The sequence below is a fragment of the Dermacentor silvarum genome, chromosome 3, assembly GCF_013339745.2.
Source record: "Dermacentor silvarum isolate Dsil-2018 chromosome 3, BIME_Dsil_1.4, whole genome shotgun sequence".
NCBI classification, from domain to species: domain Eukaryota; kingdom Metazoa; phylum Arthropoda; class Arachnida; order Ixodida; family Ixodidae; genus Dermacentor; species Dermacentor silvarum.
This window is the reverse complement of record NC_051156.1, coordinates 74627350-74644609: the sequence shown is the minus strand read 5'-3', so window position 1 is coordinate 74644609 and position 17260 is coordinate 74627350.

The window sequence follows — 17260 nt, the reverse complement described above, 5'->3', positions numbered from 1 at the left end:
TATATACAGGAATAAAGTGGGACGTCAACACTAATAAGAACGCCACCCATGAAAGCAGAACCCCGGGCTGTTCATTGCAGTGCGGAAATATATGCTTATGATGGAGCACACGAAGAAAAAGCTCATATTTTGCCAGCTCAAAAGTGGTGTGGGGCTGTGAAAGATACAAGTGTTTACAATATTGCTCACATGCGGAGAACATTGAAGCACTTACACGAGCTGTAATATCACTAGAGATGGACACACATTCGAGAGCTTCTCACTAATTTATACTGATTTCAGAACAGTGGGAAGTCACTGAGTGTAGGCCAGTGTAAATGCAAGTACAACTGAATGCCAGTAAGTGTAAGGGACATAAATGAGTGCCCCTGAGAGCCAGCTGACATTGTGGGCCAATTAATAATTACCTGCAAGTGTGAGGAAATATGACTGTGAAATAAATAAGCCCAAGCACATTGAGTTGATTTCGAAGAGGCCAAGTATGAGTTTGTACATGACGTGAAGAATGAAACTGAATGTATGTTTCTCTTTAGTTGATTGCCAGAGCATTATGTGTTTGTGTCTATTGTCACGGCTTGATTACTTTGTTTACACTGTGTATGCCCTCATTATATTCAGATTAATTAGGGATGGAGTTTAGTGTTAATAATGCCTGTGAAATTTCAAATACAATGCTATAAATTCAAAGGTCGGGCACATTCGCATGTCTTTCACAATCTCTTATGAGTTATTCACATGTGAAGTGTGTGATATGGAATGTTCAGCTTTCTGTATTAAATCATGGACACCTAGTTTTATAATGCTAACACATGCTCTTGGAAAAAGGAGGTAGACAGATAGGAAGACAGGCAGGTTCACCAGCGTAAATACAAGTGACTGTGCTGAGGAAGGGCTATAAAGGGAATGAAAGGCAACAGGAGAGCCGAGATTTAAAATAGAAAGGAAGAGAATGTGTACACATCAATACAATGCCGTGCGCTACAGCAACAACCCACATGTCAAGTAGCAGGGCAATGCAAGGGTGTTGAACACAGTCTGAACAATTGTTCTGTCCCCCAACAAGGTGTAATTAGGCGCAGTCAAGTGTGGTTTTTAGCCACACCAAAATGAGGGAAGTCAAATAAAAGACCTCGGATTTATAATAAAGGTGCTTTTAGATAAAGGACCTCGGAAATTATGGTTAACATTGAGATCTTTTTCTTGCAAGATCACTACTATATTGGCCTCGAACAACTATTGAACAAACATAGCCCTTAGAAGGCCAAGGTGAAGCAGTTTTTGGAATTGTCTAACATTAAGTGGCATTTCTTTTTCCTTCCGGTACAACGGTCACCTGGAGGCCCAGGAGTCATCAGGACAAATAACTCTGAATATATATGAATGATATCTAATGTGTTTGTGATGACGGAGCAATTATGTAAAAATGAAACACATATTTAAAAATTCTTTATTTTTCTCTTGTTAGCAATGTAAACATAAAAAACTTCACTTTGGATTTCTCTGCATTCACCCAACCACTGCGCCAAGTATACAGAGTGTGCTCCGCAAGACAAAAGATTTTTTCTGTTGCTTGGTTCCCAAAAGAGTTCTTCAATTCAAATAGAAATGCATACAAGGTGTGCTCGGAAAGAAACCAAACCTTTGCTATGACATCATTATTGCTTATTAATTGTATAACATTTTATGCATGTCCCCTTCAAAGTAGTCCCCTCTTCTGGCAATACATTGTTCCTATCATCTCATCCATTTTTGGAAAGCCTCCTGGAACGCTTTTTCTGGGATGGCATGTAGGTCTCGTGTCGAATTGTCTTGAAATTGCTTTTATGGGTTAGAAACGACGTCCTTTCAACGTGATTTTAGGTTCAGGAAACAGGAAAAAGGCTTCTTGGGCTAGGTCTGGAAAGTACGGTGGATGGGGAACGAGAGTGTGATGTTTTGCTAGATAGCCGCAGACAAGGAGCGATGCGTGAACTAGCTCATTGTCATGTTGCAAGAATTAAGTCTGGGTTTCCCCACAACTCAGGCTTCCTACTACATACAGCATCCCGCAAATGCGCTAGAATTCCTTGGTAGAATGCCGTGTTTACCATCTGACCACGTGGTACAAATTCCTATTGGACTATGTCTTTCCAGTCAGAAAACACCACCATTACCTTGATTTTTTGCTGACTAATGCGGGCTTTCTTGGACGAGAAGAGTGTTCGTCCATCCACTGTGACGACTGCACTTTTGTTTCAATGCCATAGCCATAAACCCATGTCTCATTGCCTGTTGTGATGTTACAGAAGTTTCATTATCATTGCCAGTGGCATGCAGTTCCTGGCTATTTCAACACAGGGGTTTCTGATCGATACTCAACAAACGCGGCGCGAATTTTGCCCTGACACGACGCATCTCAAGTTTGTCATTCACAATAGGATGCCATGATCCTATGCTCATGCCCACTTCGTCAGCTACTTCTCGAACAGTTAAACGACGATTTCCACGAATCACAGCACGCACTCTCTTGACATGGTCACCATATCTGTTGATGTGGAAAGTCGTCCAGGCTTGGGATCGTCACCAACCAACATTCTGCCTTGTTCAAAATGCTTAAACTACTCACTGAGTGCGACTCATATAGTTTTCCCCGTAGGCTTGGTTAGGCAATTGAAATGTCTCTGTGAAAGTTTTACCAAGTTTGTAGCGAAATTTCACATACACACGTTGTTCTTCAACCTCATTCGTTGTTACTTTGGCACTAATCCAACAAACAGCTTGCACACGTGCGCACTTCAGCGGTTATAGCTCACCAACCAATGGTCAGAGTGAAACGAGGCAAATGGCAGTTTGTTGTCTAAACCCGCTGCTACATGCGTTCAGTTGCCGCAGCGGTGCTCTCTGCCGGTTTGCGTGCGATTTCAAAAGTTTGATTTCTTTTTGAACACACCTCGTACGTTTTCATGCAGCGCTTTCATTGTTTCTTTTTTTCATGCTAGTCATAGATGGCTATTTTTCAATAAAGCTGCGAGCAATGACCTGTCTAAATTTCTCATTAGATAACTTATCTATGGAAAATGTGACCTTACAGTAAGTTTAGTGCATATGTGTTCTGTTCCTCATGTTGTGGTTATCTGATATTTTACATAGTTTTGGTTATAAACAAAACATTATTTAATGAACGAGAAAACGATTAACTGAGAGGCCCAACTCTTGTTGGTCGCAACTGCATGAAGTACATGCAAGTTGATGCGTTATGCTTGTCTCACATTTTAAAAGCTTCAGGCACTAACACTGCCTATCTGCTTTTGTATTTCCTGTAGCAGTGTGGCTTTCATTTGTTACTGTCAGAGCGTGGTATATAAGTCCCCATTCTGTGTTGAAAACCTACAGTGAAACTATGATGGGCACTTTTCACTTTGTTGTATTGTAATAAAACATTCTCCTTTGAAAAATATGTTCTTTGTCTGTGTCTGCATGAACGTACGTGTCTGCAATAAGGTACAGCATGCTTTCAGATGGCGTACACAGATAAAGTGGGCATTCGCAAAAAAAAATGACAGCAGATCCACGAGGTGAATGATGATGAGTGGGCGAAGCTCCGGAGGGAATCATCGGATCTCCCGCTTAAGGGGACGCTAGCACAAACGCGTTAGAAACGTGGAGTACTCTCTAGTAAGGGGGAGCGGCCACAGCGTCTTACGCAGCCATTTACACATGCCGGAACGTGCACCGCGTTTGCCGACGCCATCACATGACTGCTGAGAGAGTATACCCCCTGTATTCATAAACGCTCCTCGACTTGAACTTGACTTGCCACCGCTTTGGGCAGCGCGTTCGAAACGCGTTGAAGGTAAGGTGGAGAGGCCACAGCGTCTTACACCAGCTTCTTACACGGGCCGTAACGCGCTAGCACAAACGCGTTAGAAACGCGCTAGAAACGCGGCCTTTCGTTAATATTGGGTATTTATAGCCATCGTGGTGCGTTTGTCCATGTCCGCTTCGTGGCGTAGTGGGCTAACGCCGCGCGCTTGGAAGCGAGGGGTCCCTGGTTCGATTCCGCGCTACGGACACAACTTCGGAATTTTTTCTCATTTTTCTCAGACTGGTTACACACTACTACTACGACGGGGACGGAACGGGTGCCGCCATAAGGAGCTTCGCCCCTAAAAGCATACATAACGTTGTAGAAGAAAAGCGTGTGCTTTTAATAACTGTGCATATAGGGCGCCGTTGATATAACAAAGGCAGAGGCACTCAACTAATGTACACAACACCTTAATCCGAATTCGATCTCTCCTTCGAGATAATTAGGTGTGCTAGCGGGCAGTCTATCTCACCTGCTTGCAACCACTTCATGGCACACCTTCCTTTGCCCGACACAGCACAATAGCGCGTGCCAACTTGATACAGCGCGGGCACTTCATTGCAGTCTGCACGGTGCTTTCTTTTTCTTTTTTTCGAGATAACTAAAAGTAGTTTGTGCATGAACGTGGCTCGTCTTGCGCATGGAGATTAACTTGCATTCCAGATAGCAGAGAGTGATCATTGCGGTGGTGCTGATCACACAAATGCAGCGCAAGATACAATGGGCAAATTGCGGGTATTCCACGTTAATTTTGCGTCGAAGCCATCGACTTGCAAGGGTATATGAATGGAGCCGTTGTAAGCTTCGACACGCCGGCAAAATCCCACCTTGGTATGCTAAATTTTAAACAGCTGATTCGTTCACTTTCAACGACAGTCGCCGCAGTAACAAGGTGACCTTAGCGTTTCGGCCGCACCTGTCGCATTTCGACGGAAATGGAAAAACGTCTGTGTCGTTCTTTCGGTAGCGCGTTAAATAACTCCAGGTGGCCACGATGAATCCGCAGCTCTCTATTATTGCGTCCCTCGTAATCCACAGCCGTTTCGGGACGATAAGCCCCATAATATAAATTCTTTAATGACACCTCGATTTCTTACCTCCCTTCGTTCCTTTAAGCTCGACGGCACTGCAGGTATGGTCACGGTAGCTCGTTGCAACGTCGTGTGCATGCGCCTGGCAGGTGAAGAGGTGAAAACAAGCTAGCGTGTGCAAAGCAGTGAAGCTTCCGATATTTGCAATGCTGTTACGGTAGGCTCACGGGCGGAGATACCGACGCTCCTTGCTGCTTCAAAATAAACACTGAATCATTAACTACAACGGAACAGCATAATAGGATTGGTTCGAGATCATTCTTCTTGATACTCACAAAAGCTATATATGTCAGTATTTCGGACAGGGCATCCCTGTTGAGCCCAGTGGAGGTGAATGGAAATATTTGTCGGTTTAACAAACTTAGACGGGCCGGTACTATTCCGCCCGCTTATTCGACGTCTCAGAATAGCGGAGCCGTATTGTCGTTATACCGTCGAGGCAGCGCAACAGCGCGGATCAGTTTTAACTGAACCTTCTGAACGAGGTTGAAAGTTTCTAAGACAAAGCCGAGTTCCCGGTTAAACAGTGACGGCAGCCGCATCATAGCGAATAAAGAGAAAATATTAAAGAACTACATTTGCCTGGCGAAGCAGTTTTTCTTTTCGTGCAGCCTCCATGCTCCGTAATCCTACCCCATTTAGCCTTCCCGCCCCAGATGACAGCTGTTGAAAGCGCTATCCGTATACTGATACTCATTTAAATACATCTACTGTCACCAACCACCTAAGAAACGGTAACAGCTACACAAACTATGTGTGTGTCACGCACGATCGCCGACGGTGAACGATCGACATAAAACGACAGCCTCGGAAACACAAATGCATCTACAAATAGCTGTGCCAGCCCTCAGGGCAGAGTAGTGATGTGGAGTAGTTTCGGAATTGATGCATCCGCGTTACTTCGTCTGTCCTCTACCAGCACAGGGCACATGTCGAGAAGCTTGGGTGAAGCAGATGATTCATTTTCGGCTGCCTCTTTAGCTTGCTGGGCAGGAACTGGCTGTGTGATTACGGGCGCCTCATTGCACTGTTGCTTGGACTTATCATCTGTCGCCTAGTGTTGAAAAGGTTGTAGCTACAATAAAGAAATTTGGCAGCGTATCAGGAGCACAAATGAACTCATCGAAAAGCTTAGGCTTATGGTTCGGCTCCTGGTGTTATAAGCCAGAACAGTTTGCACGCATTAAGTGGACTCATGTTCCACCAACGTATCTTGGCGTGCCGCTAGACGCATATAAATTAAGCGCGCAGTATTGGAAAGAACGGGTTTCAGCCTTGCAAAGTTACGCTCAGACATTCGTTCCATACCGACTTTCTATTTTCGGAAGGGCTGAAGCCTGCAATAAGTTTTTAGCAACTAAAATTTACTACGTATTGCAAGTTATTCACTGTGCCAGGCTCTACATCCAACGCTTTCACCGAATTTTTGCAACTTTCCTATCGTCTTCCACTTTCGAGCCCATGAGGAGAGACAATGTTTTTAGACCAGTTAGTGAGGGTGGGCTCGGCTTAGTGCATCTTTGCGTGCGGCAAATAGTGTCCCGTTTCTTCTTTTTTCGCGATCCTTCACATCCTATAATTCGGTCATTCATGCAAGTCACACTTTGGATGCTTTACCTGATTTAGTTGTTTCCTCAAATTTTTCTTCGCCTTTATGCTTGTTGGGGTTCATGCAGGAGGTTTATTTGGCGGTTCGTTTCCTGACAGTTCGGTTTTCTACTGAATACTTGTACTCCGTGTCGCGTAAAAAGTTATACAAAGATTTACTGTCCATGCTTTTTCCGCCTCCATTTTACCGATCACTATACATTGAATGGCCAGGCCGCGATGTACTAAAGCGAGTTCGTAAAATCTATATATCCCCATGCTGCAAAACATTCTTTTACAAACTTCATAGTGAAACTTTACCGGTAAAAACATGGCTACAGAAAAAGGGTATATTTGTGACTTCTGTTAATTGTCGTCTTTGTGATGTGCCAGAGACAACTGAACACTGTTTTATTGGCTGCAATGATGCCATTCTATTTTGGGACATCCTCCAACGGACTCTAAAGAAATACCTTGAAATCAACCCCCATACAGTGCGATATCTGCTGCCGACCCATGATGACAGTGTACCTGTCGACGTGTTCTTTCTCATGGGAATGCACAGTCTGTGGAAGACGCGAATGATGGACCGCAACGCCGAACCGGTTGTACCCACAAGAGTAAATTTCATCCAGATGACTGTGCACCTAAAGAATGTTTATGATGGACTTGATGTTCAACCGGACTGGTACCCCATTTTGGTGAGGTGCTTAGCCTTACCACCCTTTTAAAGCGGAACAGTGCTTCTTCTGTTTTTCTGTGTGTGACTCATTGTACCCACCTTTCTATGACTATGCACAATTAGTGAATGTTTATTGGATGACATGTTAATGTATTAAATACCATGAAAGAAAGAAAAAGTGATGTGGAGTAGTGGTTAGCGTGTTTGGTTCTCACGCAGTGTACCCGGGTTCGATTCTCAGTGTCCCCATGTTTGTGTGAAATGCGTTGCCATGCTTGTGTTGTGTGTTATCAATTTCCTATAACGTCGTTCTATGCAATGTCTATGAAACAGCGCGCAAAAACCACTGTGGACGGCGCCTGTCATAAAATAATTTTTTTTCGTAAAATAATACCCAATGGGGCCGCATAAGATTTGAGCCGCATAAGATTTGGGCCACTTAGTAAACCGGACAGATTTGATCTGAAATACCGCATAAAAATTCGGAGCTATGCGTGACGTTCACCAGGCGGCCCTACTGTGGGCCATTTAAATGCAGGCCGCATAAGCAAGAGCTGCATGAAATAGGCCGCATACGCAGTAGGCCACTTACAGTGAGCCATTTATACGCATCGAAATTTTGATCTACTTTCCGCCCTATATGCGTTGTTTTAAGCCGGTATTTGCAGAGAGTGTATAATCTCTAGGGGCATAATACCGACTTCAATGAAACTGCCAAACTTAAGCCTTTGTATAAGGGAGGCTCCAGAAACGTTATGACTAATTATAGGCCATTCTCAATCCTACAACGCATTGGCCAAATTTTCGAAAAGCATTTACTACTTACTTTGACAATTTTTTAATATTCGCAGCGTACTATTACATTTTCAGAACGACTTCATACCAGGCAAAAGAACAGCAGTTCTTGAAGAATTCTCTGACATGCTAAATTCAGCTTTTGGGCTGCGAAGCACGAGGTCGTGGGATGAAATCCTTGCCACAGCGGCCGCCGCATTTCCATTGGGGCGAAATGCGAAAACATCCGTTTACTTATGTTTAGGTGCACGTTAAAGAACCCCAGATGGTCGAAATTTTCTGGAGTCCCCCTCTACGGCGTGCCTCATAATCAAATAGTGGTTTTGGCACGTAAAACCCCATAATTCTTTTAAATTCAGCTTTTGAGAACAACCAAGTCGTTTGCTCACTTTTTCTTGACGTAGGCAAGGCATTTGATATCATCTGCCACATCCTTTTCTTGATAAACTTGCAGTACTAGGATTTCGTGGTTTATTTTTGCAATTACTTAGTACTTTTTTACGTGATAGGCGTCAATGTGTAGATTTGAGGGTTTCATAGCGACTTTAGGGGTAATTAAATCCGGTGGCCTGCAAGGTTCTATATTGAGTCCTTTGTTATTTAACTTATATGTTAATTATCTTCCTAAAATTGTGCCTGTATCACTTTCACTATGCTTACGACACTGTTACTGTTTTACGTGCAACAAAATCCATAGATGCATGTACATGCATTACAGAAGACATCTATTAACGCCATGGATTGATTTAATTCTAACCTTATTATTCTTAATACATCTAAAACGCAGCTTGTATGCTTTCATAACCCATTAAAGCGAGTAGCATCGCGTTACCCTCTTTACTTGCATATTTCCGATTGTTTTCAGTGCAACTCTGAACCAGTGAATTATGTGCAATCGGTTAAATATCTTGGCCTGATCTTTGACAGTGATCTCTTTTGTATGGCAAAGACTTCGTGCCGTATCTTGTTTGCTATAAAGCATTAGATATGTTATGCTCCTTTATATTCGCAGCTCTGTTGTACATGCTCTAGCGTATAGTGTGCTTAAATATGCCATCGCTGTTTATGGTCAGTATACAGTCCGTTGGCAACAGCAGGTGCATTCACTTCTGTGTTCCATTCTAAAGAATGGCACGCAGAAGACCTGTCAATTGGCAATGACATTGATATTTTCAGAAGACTAATGCTTCCAAACTTTAACGCTCTGTTAATATAAACTGTTGTATTAAAACATATTTTGTGCAATAAGTTCACTATTCCATGTGTTCCTGCACGTGATTTAAGGCCAAAATATCGTTATAGCATTACTCACACCTCAACCCGGTATGGAAAACGCAAGCGTCAATACTATGTACCTGTTTGTTTCAGTAGCCTGCCACGCAGTGTCTTCCGCAATTAAATCTAAATACGGTGGGAAAAAAACGTTACGATCCATCACTACATCGCTTGCTGCCCCATAAATTGTATGCATCTGCTGTTGCTGACTGCATTCCAAAATGCTGTCATTCCTTTTCCATATGCCGCTGTCTTGTCCCCTTATATATATATATATATATATATATATATATATATATATATATATATATATTTGTGCATATCGTCGTCGTCATCTGTACATACGACTCATCATTTTGTGTGAGCGCTATTTGTGCATATCGTCGTCGTCATTTGTACATACGACTCATCATCATCTTTTGTCTCGTGCGGTGCTTCGTCTCTAACTCGGGCGGCTGCTCGGAAATAAAGGCATCGCATCGGCCGACGTCTCACAAGTGGTGGAGAGTGCTTCGATTCCCACGTCCTCTTACTTTCCCGATTCCCCTGGAGCTCCGATCCGGTCGTCATTTGCTCTCGCCTACCACGGTGATCGCAGAAACCAACCCGTCCACCAGTGCTGCTACCACCTCTGCTCAGCCCGCTGGGCCTACCTAGATGGTGAACACCACACACCGAGATCCTCCCGTCTTTGCCGGCCTCCGCGGCGACGACGTCGAAGATTGGCTCGATGACTACAACAGAGCCAGCGACGCCAATCATTGGGACGACACGCACAAATTGCGGTATGTCGCTTTTTACGTAACCGAAGTTGCGAAGACATGGTTTTTTAACCACGAAAGTGACTTTTCGGACGGGCCATCATTCACCCAGCAATTTCGTCAGATATTCGGCATGTCCTCTGGACGCTCCGAAGTCGCGAAACAGAAGCTGGCAACGCGCATACAAGCACAGGACGAGTCCTATACGTCCTACATTGAGGACGTCCTTGCTCTCTGCCGCCGCGCACAGAGTGACATGGCGGAAGGTGATCGCGTTCGCCACATACTGAAGGGCATCAACACGGTCGCCTTTAATGCTCTCGTCATGCAGAACCCAAACTGCGTTGGGGATATTATCACGGCCTGCCAGCGTCTAGACACGCTCCAGTCTATTCGCCTGCCACGCGCCTCTACCGACACTCATCTCAACGGTGATGCTGAGCTGCGAGCCCTGATACGCACTCTCATCAGGGAGGAACTTCACGGCCATCTTTCTGGACCTGCGACGCTTGCAACCGTTCGCCCCGCTCCTCCTGGACTGCGTCACATCACCAAGGACGAACTGGCGTCGATGACAAACGTCCAAATGAACAAGTCTACTGCACCATTTCGTCCGCCAAGTTATGCCGAAATTGCCTCCCTAGACCGTTCAGTCTCCACCTGCCGAAGCTTACCGCGACCCCTAGCTTCGCTGGCAGCGAGTACTCCTGTACAGCCGTACTACTCTCCGTGGCGGTCGTCGCGCCCTGTTTGTTTCTACTGCGGTATTCGCGGCCACATTTCTCGCTTCTGCCGTCGGCGTCATCAAGATGAAAGGCGGGGCTATGCTACCTTTGAGCGAGACAGCGCACCTAGGTTTGACTCCTACGTTCCCGGGCGTCACCCAGGTGAAAGGCGAGGCTATGACACCTTTGAGCGAGACAGGATACCAGGGCTAGATTCGTACGTTCCCGAACCGTACACAACCACTTCTGGTCGCTCTCCTTCACCTTCCCAGGACATGGCTTGAGCATCCCGCTCGCCCCGGCGTCGCTCTCCTTCCCCTTACCGCCGTTCCTCATCGCCCTTGCGTGCAGCTTCCCATGTTGTGGACACCCGTTCGGAAAACTAGAGGCTGCAGTTTTCGATGGAGAAACTGCATCGTATCGGACTGTCCCAGTTCCTCCTGCTCGCCGCGCCAATTTGCTCTCAGTTTGTGTGGAAGGTGTTTCCGTCGACGCCCTTGTAGATACTGGAGCCGCTATTTCTGTTATACATTGTGAACTGTGCTTCCGTCTGCGAAAAGTGCAAACGCCGTATGTTAGTCCGGTCCTATGTGGTGCCAATGACGTTCCCATCTTTCCTACCGGACAGTGCACAGCTCACGTCCTGATAGACGGTATTCTTCATCATGTGCAACCTGCGGTGCTTTCGACGTGCGCTCATCAAATGATATTAGGATGGGACTTCCTGTCCGCTGCTTCTGCACTAATGTCGTGCGGCGACCCAAGCATCGACATCAGCGACACCGAGACTTATCCCGTTTTCGATTCCCCGTGTCCCAACCTCATTGCAGCAGCGGATTTTATTATCCAACCAGACGAAGAACGTGTTCTTACCCTTGAGTCAACAGACATTGTCGACGGAGACGCATTGGTTGTACCTTCTCAGCGCTGCATTTCTCGAGAACTCGCTATCGCTTCTTGCTTGGTCCGGTTCTCGAGTGGCTATGCCAACCTCACAGCCTTTAATAGGACTCCTGAGCCACTACTACTGCCGAAAGGGTCTACCGTCGCCAAGCTCGCCGACGCTGCGCCAGTATGTGTCGTCAGTGTTTCGCCTGCTACATCTTCCGCGCATTGTACGCCCGCAGAAGGCCACACTAGTGCTATTAAGGCCACCTTGAGTGCAGATCTCAATCCGGCCCAGACGGATGCACTCCTCACCATTTTAATGAAGCATGCAGCTTGTTTTGACGTTTCTTCGCGAGGCCTGGGTCAGACCACTGTAACTACTCATCGAATTGAAACAGACGGATCTCGCATCATTCGCCGTCGCCCGTACCGTGTGTCACCTTCGGAGCGAAAAGTTATAGAAGAGCAAGTGAACGACATGCTGACACGCAACATTATAAGGCCTTCAGCAAGCCCTTGGTCTTCTCCTGTTGTGCTTGTTAAAAAAAGGATGGTTCTGTGCGCTTTTGTATCGATTATAGGGCGGTAAACAAAATTACCCGCAAGGATGTTTATCCAATGCCTCGTATTCACGATGCTCTGGATACCTTACAAGGTGCCGAGTATTTCTCGAGCCTCGACTTGCGCTCCGGATATTGGCAGATTCCAATGCATGAGCAAGATAAAGAAAAAACTGCGTTTGCTACACCTAATGGCCTTTTCAAGTTTAACGTGATGCCTTTTGGACTGTGTAATGCGCCCGCTACGTTTGAGCGTATGATAGATACGGTACTCCGTGGCTTAAAATGGAAGACATGCCTTTGTTACTTGGACGACATTGTCATCTTTTCGTCGAGTTTCTCCCAGCACCTACAACGTCTAGACCAAGTTCTGATGGGTCTAGCAAAGGCTGGTCTCCAACACAATACTAAAAAGTGCCGCTTTGCAAGCCGAAGCTTTAAAGTATTGGGCCACGTCGTCAGTAAGCATGGCATCCAGCCTGATCCCGATAAAATCGCTGCAGTGCTGCAATTTCCGCCACCAACCATACTTAAAGAACTCCGCAGCTTCCTAGGTCTCGCGTCCTACTTCCGCCGCTTTGTCCGTGACTTCGCCACCATCGCCGCTCCTCTACACAAATTTCTGACTTCGAGCGCGTCCTTTGTGCGGTCGGACGACTGTGAAGCCGCCTTCCAGACACTCAAACGACTTCTCACGTCAGGGCCCGTGCTCCGTCATTTCGATGCAACCACCCCTACTATTCTACACACTGATGCCAGTGGGCATGGAATTGGCGCTGTCCTGCTGCAGCGGAATCAGAAGTCTGAAGAGCAAGCCGTGGCTTATGCAAGTCGTACTCTTTCTCCTGCTGAGCGCAACTACGTAATTACAGAAGAGGAATGCCTCGCCATCGTGTGGTCAATACAAAAATTTCGACCCTATCTCTACGGCCGCCATTTCACAATTCTGACCGACCATCATGCTCTCTGTTGGTTGTCGTCCCTGAAAAACTTGTCTGGACGCCTCGGCCGTTGGGTACTGCGCTTGCAGGAATATGACTTTACTGTCACGTATAGGACGGTCCGGCATACAACATCAAGATGCCGACGCTTTGTCACGCGGCCCGCTGTCTCCAAACGCCCATGCTTCACCTTCGCTCTGCACGTCACCATCTAGCCACACGTCTCAGTACACGTCCAGTAGCCCGGGACAGGCGGTTGCCTCAATTGACTTTCTTCCGTCCACTGACCTCGTCTCACTCCAGCGTACTGACCCATACTGCCCACCGCTGATCGACCGACTTACTGGCTTGGCACGAACCCCCAACAGTCGCTTAAGACGACAACTTTCACGTTTTAAACTTCAGGGTGGAGCGTTATTTCTATTAATGTACCATCCTTCCGGTAACCGGTGGGTACCAGTGATACCTCGCTCACTTCGACTCCAAGTATTAGAAGCAATTCACGATGACGCGACGGCTGGCCACTTCGGCTTTCTTAAGACCTACGACCGCATTAAAACGCGTTGTTTCTGGCCGGGCCTTTCCATCTCTGTCGCCAAATACGTTAGCTCCTGCGCGTCATGCCAACACAGAAAACGCTCGACATCCCTTCCAGCCGGTCCTCTGCAGCCTCTACCATGCTCGTCCACCCCCTTCGAAATTGTGGGCATAGACTTGTACGGACCCCTCCCACTCACGCCCGCTGGTCATCGCTGGATCGTTACCGCAGTGGATTATCTCACGCGGTACGCTGAGACAGCTGCTCTTCGCTCTGGTACTGCCTCAGAAGTCGCTGAGTTTTTCGTGCACGGTATCGTTTTGCGCCACGGCGCACCTTGTGTGCTCCTGAGTGACCGTGGCAAGACGTTCTTTTCGCATGTCCTTCGTGAAGTCCTCCAAGCCTCTGACACCACCCATAAGACCACATCAGCCTACCATCCGCAAACAAATGGCCTTACCGAGCGTTTTCATCGAACTTTGTCCGACATGATGTCAATGTATGTTCGACCCAATCACACCAACTGGGACACCATCCTACCTTTCGTGACGTTTGCGTACAATACTGCCGTACAACGTACAACCAATTACAGTCCCTTCTTCCTTGTGTACGGTCGTGCGCCGTCTTTCGTCTTGGACACCACACTCCTTTCAGCACCTGCTGCTCTATCCGCGTCTCGTCCTGAAGAATTTGCTGCTCGCATCGCCCGCTGACGTGAAATTTCCCGCGCCAACACCGCTACCATTCAGGACAAAAGGAAAATTCGCTATGATGCGACGCGTCGCGTTGCTTCGTTCCGCCCAGGCGACGAAGTTCTTTTGTGGACACCTGTTCGCGCACCGGGGCTCTGTGTAAAGTTTCTCCACAGATATCTCTGCCCCTTCACCGTTTTGCAAAGAACTTCGGCCGTTAACTACCGCGTCACTCCTGTCAGCTCAGCTACTGACCGCCGCCGCCGCACTACGGAAATCGTACACGTATCTCGCCTGAAACCCTACATTCGCCGTACCTACCCTTTCTAGCTTGCGGTCTTGCTGACCGCTTTCCTGAAGGCGGGGAAGTTAGTGTGGAGCGCATTTTGTGCATATTGTCGTCGTCATCTGTACATACGACTCATCATCTTGTGTGAGCGCTATTTGTGCATATCGTCGTCGTCATTTGTACATACGACTCATCATCATCTTTTTTCTCGTGCGGTGCTTCGTCTCTGACTCGTGCGGCTGCTCGGAAATAAAGGCATCGCATCGGCCGACGTCTCACAATATATATATATATATATATATATATATATATATATATATATCTTCGGATCCGGTGTATAATAAACTAAAGAAGATTCAGGCGCACGTCGCAAAGCAAAAATATTTCATTTCGAGGTTTCAGCCGGGGTCCGGCCTTCATCAGGAGCAAGATTGCAAGCACACATGTATAGCTCAGTTTACAGATTTTCGCTGTAACGAAAAAAAAATCGCCGCATATCCAGGAAGTGAATCATGATGAGTGGGCGAAGCACTGGGGTTCGTTATACCGTAAAATCACCCGTGACATTGCCCCACTCGCGCATGGAAATGTGTGACAACGCGGTGTACAGTATATACCATGTGTTTTATTGCTCATAACGCGTATATCATGTTGAGTCCGGGTTGCGTTTCGATTTCATTATTACTGCTTTATGGTCGGTGTAATGCAGAGCCAGCGATTCTTCTAGCGGATACATCCTTAAGTTTGCAAAGACGAGGTGTATGCACGTTCCCCTCGTGGTCGTGGGTTGCTTGTAGTCGTAAGAGATGCACCGTTAAGAGAGCTGCTTGTTGTCGGCGTTGCCGCTTTGCCGCCGCTTCTCTCGCTCTCCCCTCCGGGGTAGCTTGCTGTCGGTATAGCTGGCGAGCCACCGCTTCCCGCGTCCTCATATCCGGGTCCGCTTGGCGTTTTTGCTGCTTTGCCGATGCTTCCCGCGCCCTCAACTCTGGGTGCACTTGGCGTTTTTGCTGCTTTGCCGACGCTTCCCACGCCCTCCCCGCCGGAGTAGCTTGCTGTCTGTGTATACGCTGAGCCGCAGAATGCCGCGCCTTACGTTCGTTCATAGAAGAAATATATTGTGTGGTCTGGAACGTGCCATACACAGCAGCACCATCTCATATATAGACGTTGAGCCGCTGCATGCAACGTTCCATCCATTACAGACAGATGAGGTGGCAGTCGATGTGTTGTTATTGTTAGAACGTTTATCAAAATAACCATAAAAAGTTTCCGCCCCCAGGAAGTGAATCCATCAGGGCGGGGGGAGGGGTGAAGGAGGAGGTTCAAATATTATTATTCATATTTTACTCTTGTAAAAATTGCAGTAACGACTGGAATATGAGGCGCCGTCTCACGGGGGGACAAGTGGAAAGGCGCCAGGTGTCCAAATCCTGAGGCCTCAGAGTAGGGGGCAGGGTGGGTATCTCTCTTCTCCGGTGCTCGGCGATATCCGAGCAGCCCCAGAGTATGATTCTGATCTAGCAGTTGGTTCCCTGGACAGGAGCGGCCAGAGGCTGATTGCCAGGTCTGGAGGCGCATCATGGCGCGGCGGCTGGTGTCACTGCTGTCTCCATGACGATGTGTCGCAGGCGTGTGGCTTCAGCACGGGTAAACTTCCCCAGCACGGGCGTAGGATTTTCCGGGAGGATGTTCCGGAGCGCGGCCCTTCAAGCAGCCTTCGCCTCTGCCACGACTGTGTCCGGGCCGATAGGGTATGGGTCGTCAGACACTTGTGGACGCGTCTCTGGGGGGCAGGAAAGAAGCTCCCTTGCCAGAGAGTCGGCCATTCGGTTACCAGCGACCCCAGCGTGACCTGGTGCCCATGCGAGGCGGACAGTGTGGCCAGCCTCGTCGGCGATTCGGATCGCCCGGTGTATTGAGTGAACAGCACCATTGCGCGAGTCCTGTCGGGCGCACGCCTTTATGGAGGCCTGCGAGTCTGTAAAAACATTGTGATGAGTGAAGGCTGCGAAAGGAGGCTTGAAGACGGCGTCGCATACAGCGGATATCGCAGCCAGTTCCACCGTGAATGGGTCGTTGCAGGCAGGACGAGAGGAGGAGTAGGCCGTGGCGGTGCGTGGGCAATAGTAGGCAATGGCTGAAGCTTCGTCACTGCGGGCGGCGTCGGTGTAGACAGCGTGGTGATGGGGAGGAGTGTCGCGAACTTTTGCCTCACGCTGCCTTGCGTAAGACAACTGCCTCTCTGCGTGATCAGCATTCATGTTTTGGGGAATCGGTGCAAAGTCCCCGGTCAGGGGAGAGCCCCACGGAGCAGGGAAGGAGGGCAGAGGCGCTGAGGGGACTGGCAGATGTAGAAGCGAAAGGATGCTGCAACCGGATATCGTGGCTCTTAGTAGAAACTGTTGTGAATGATTCGCAGCCTCGGCTATTGCCTCGATCGGATTCATCTGGGCCATTTGGGCAAGGCGATGTAAGGGTGTGAAACGGGGCAGGCCGATGAAAACCCTCATGGCTTCGTGGTTGAGCGATTCCAGTTTTTTTCGTTGCTTTTGGGTAAGACTGTGGAAGGTATAGTCATATACAGCACCT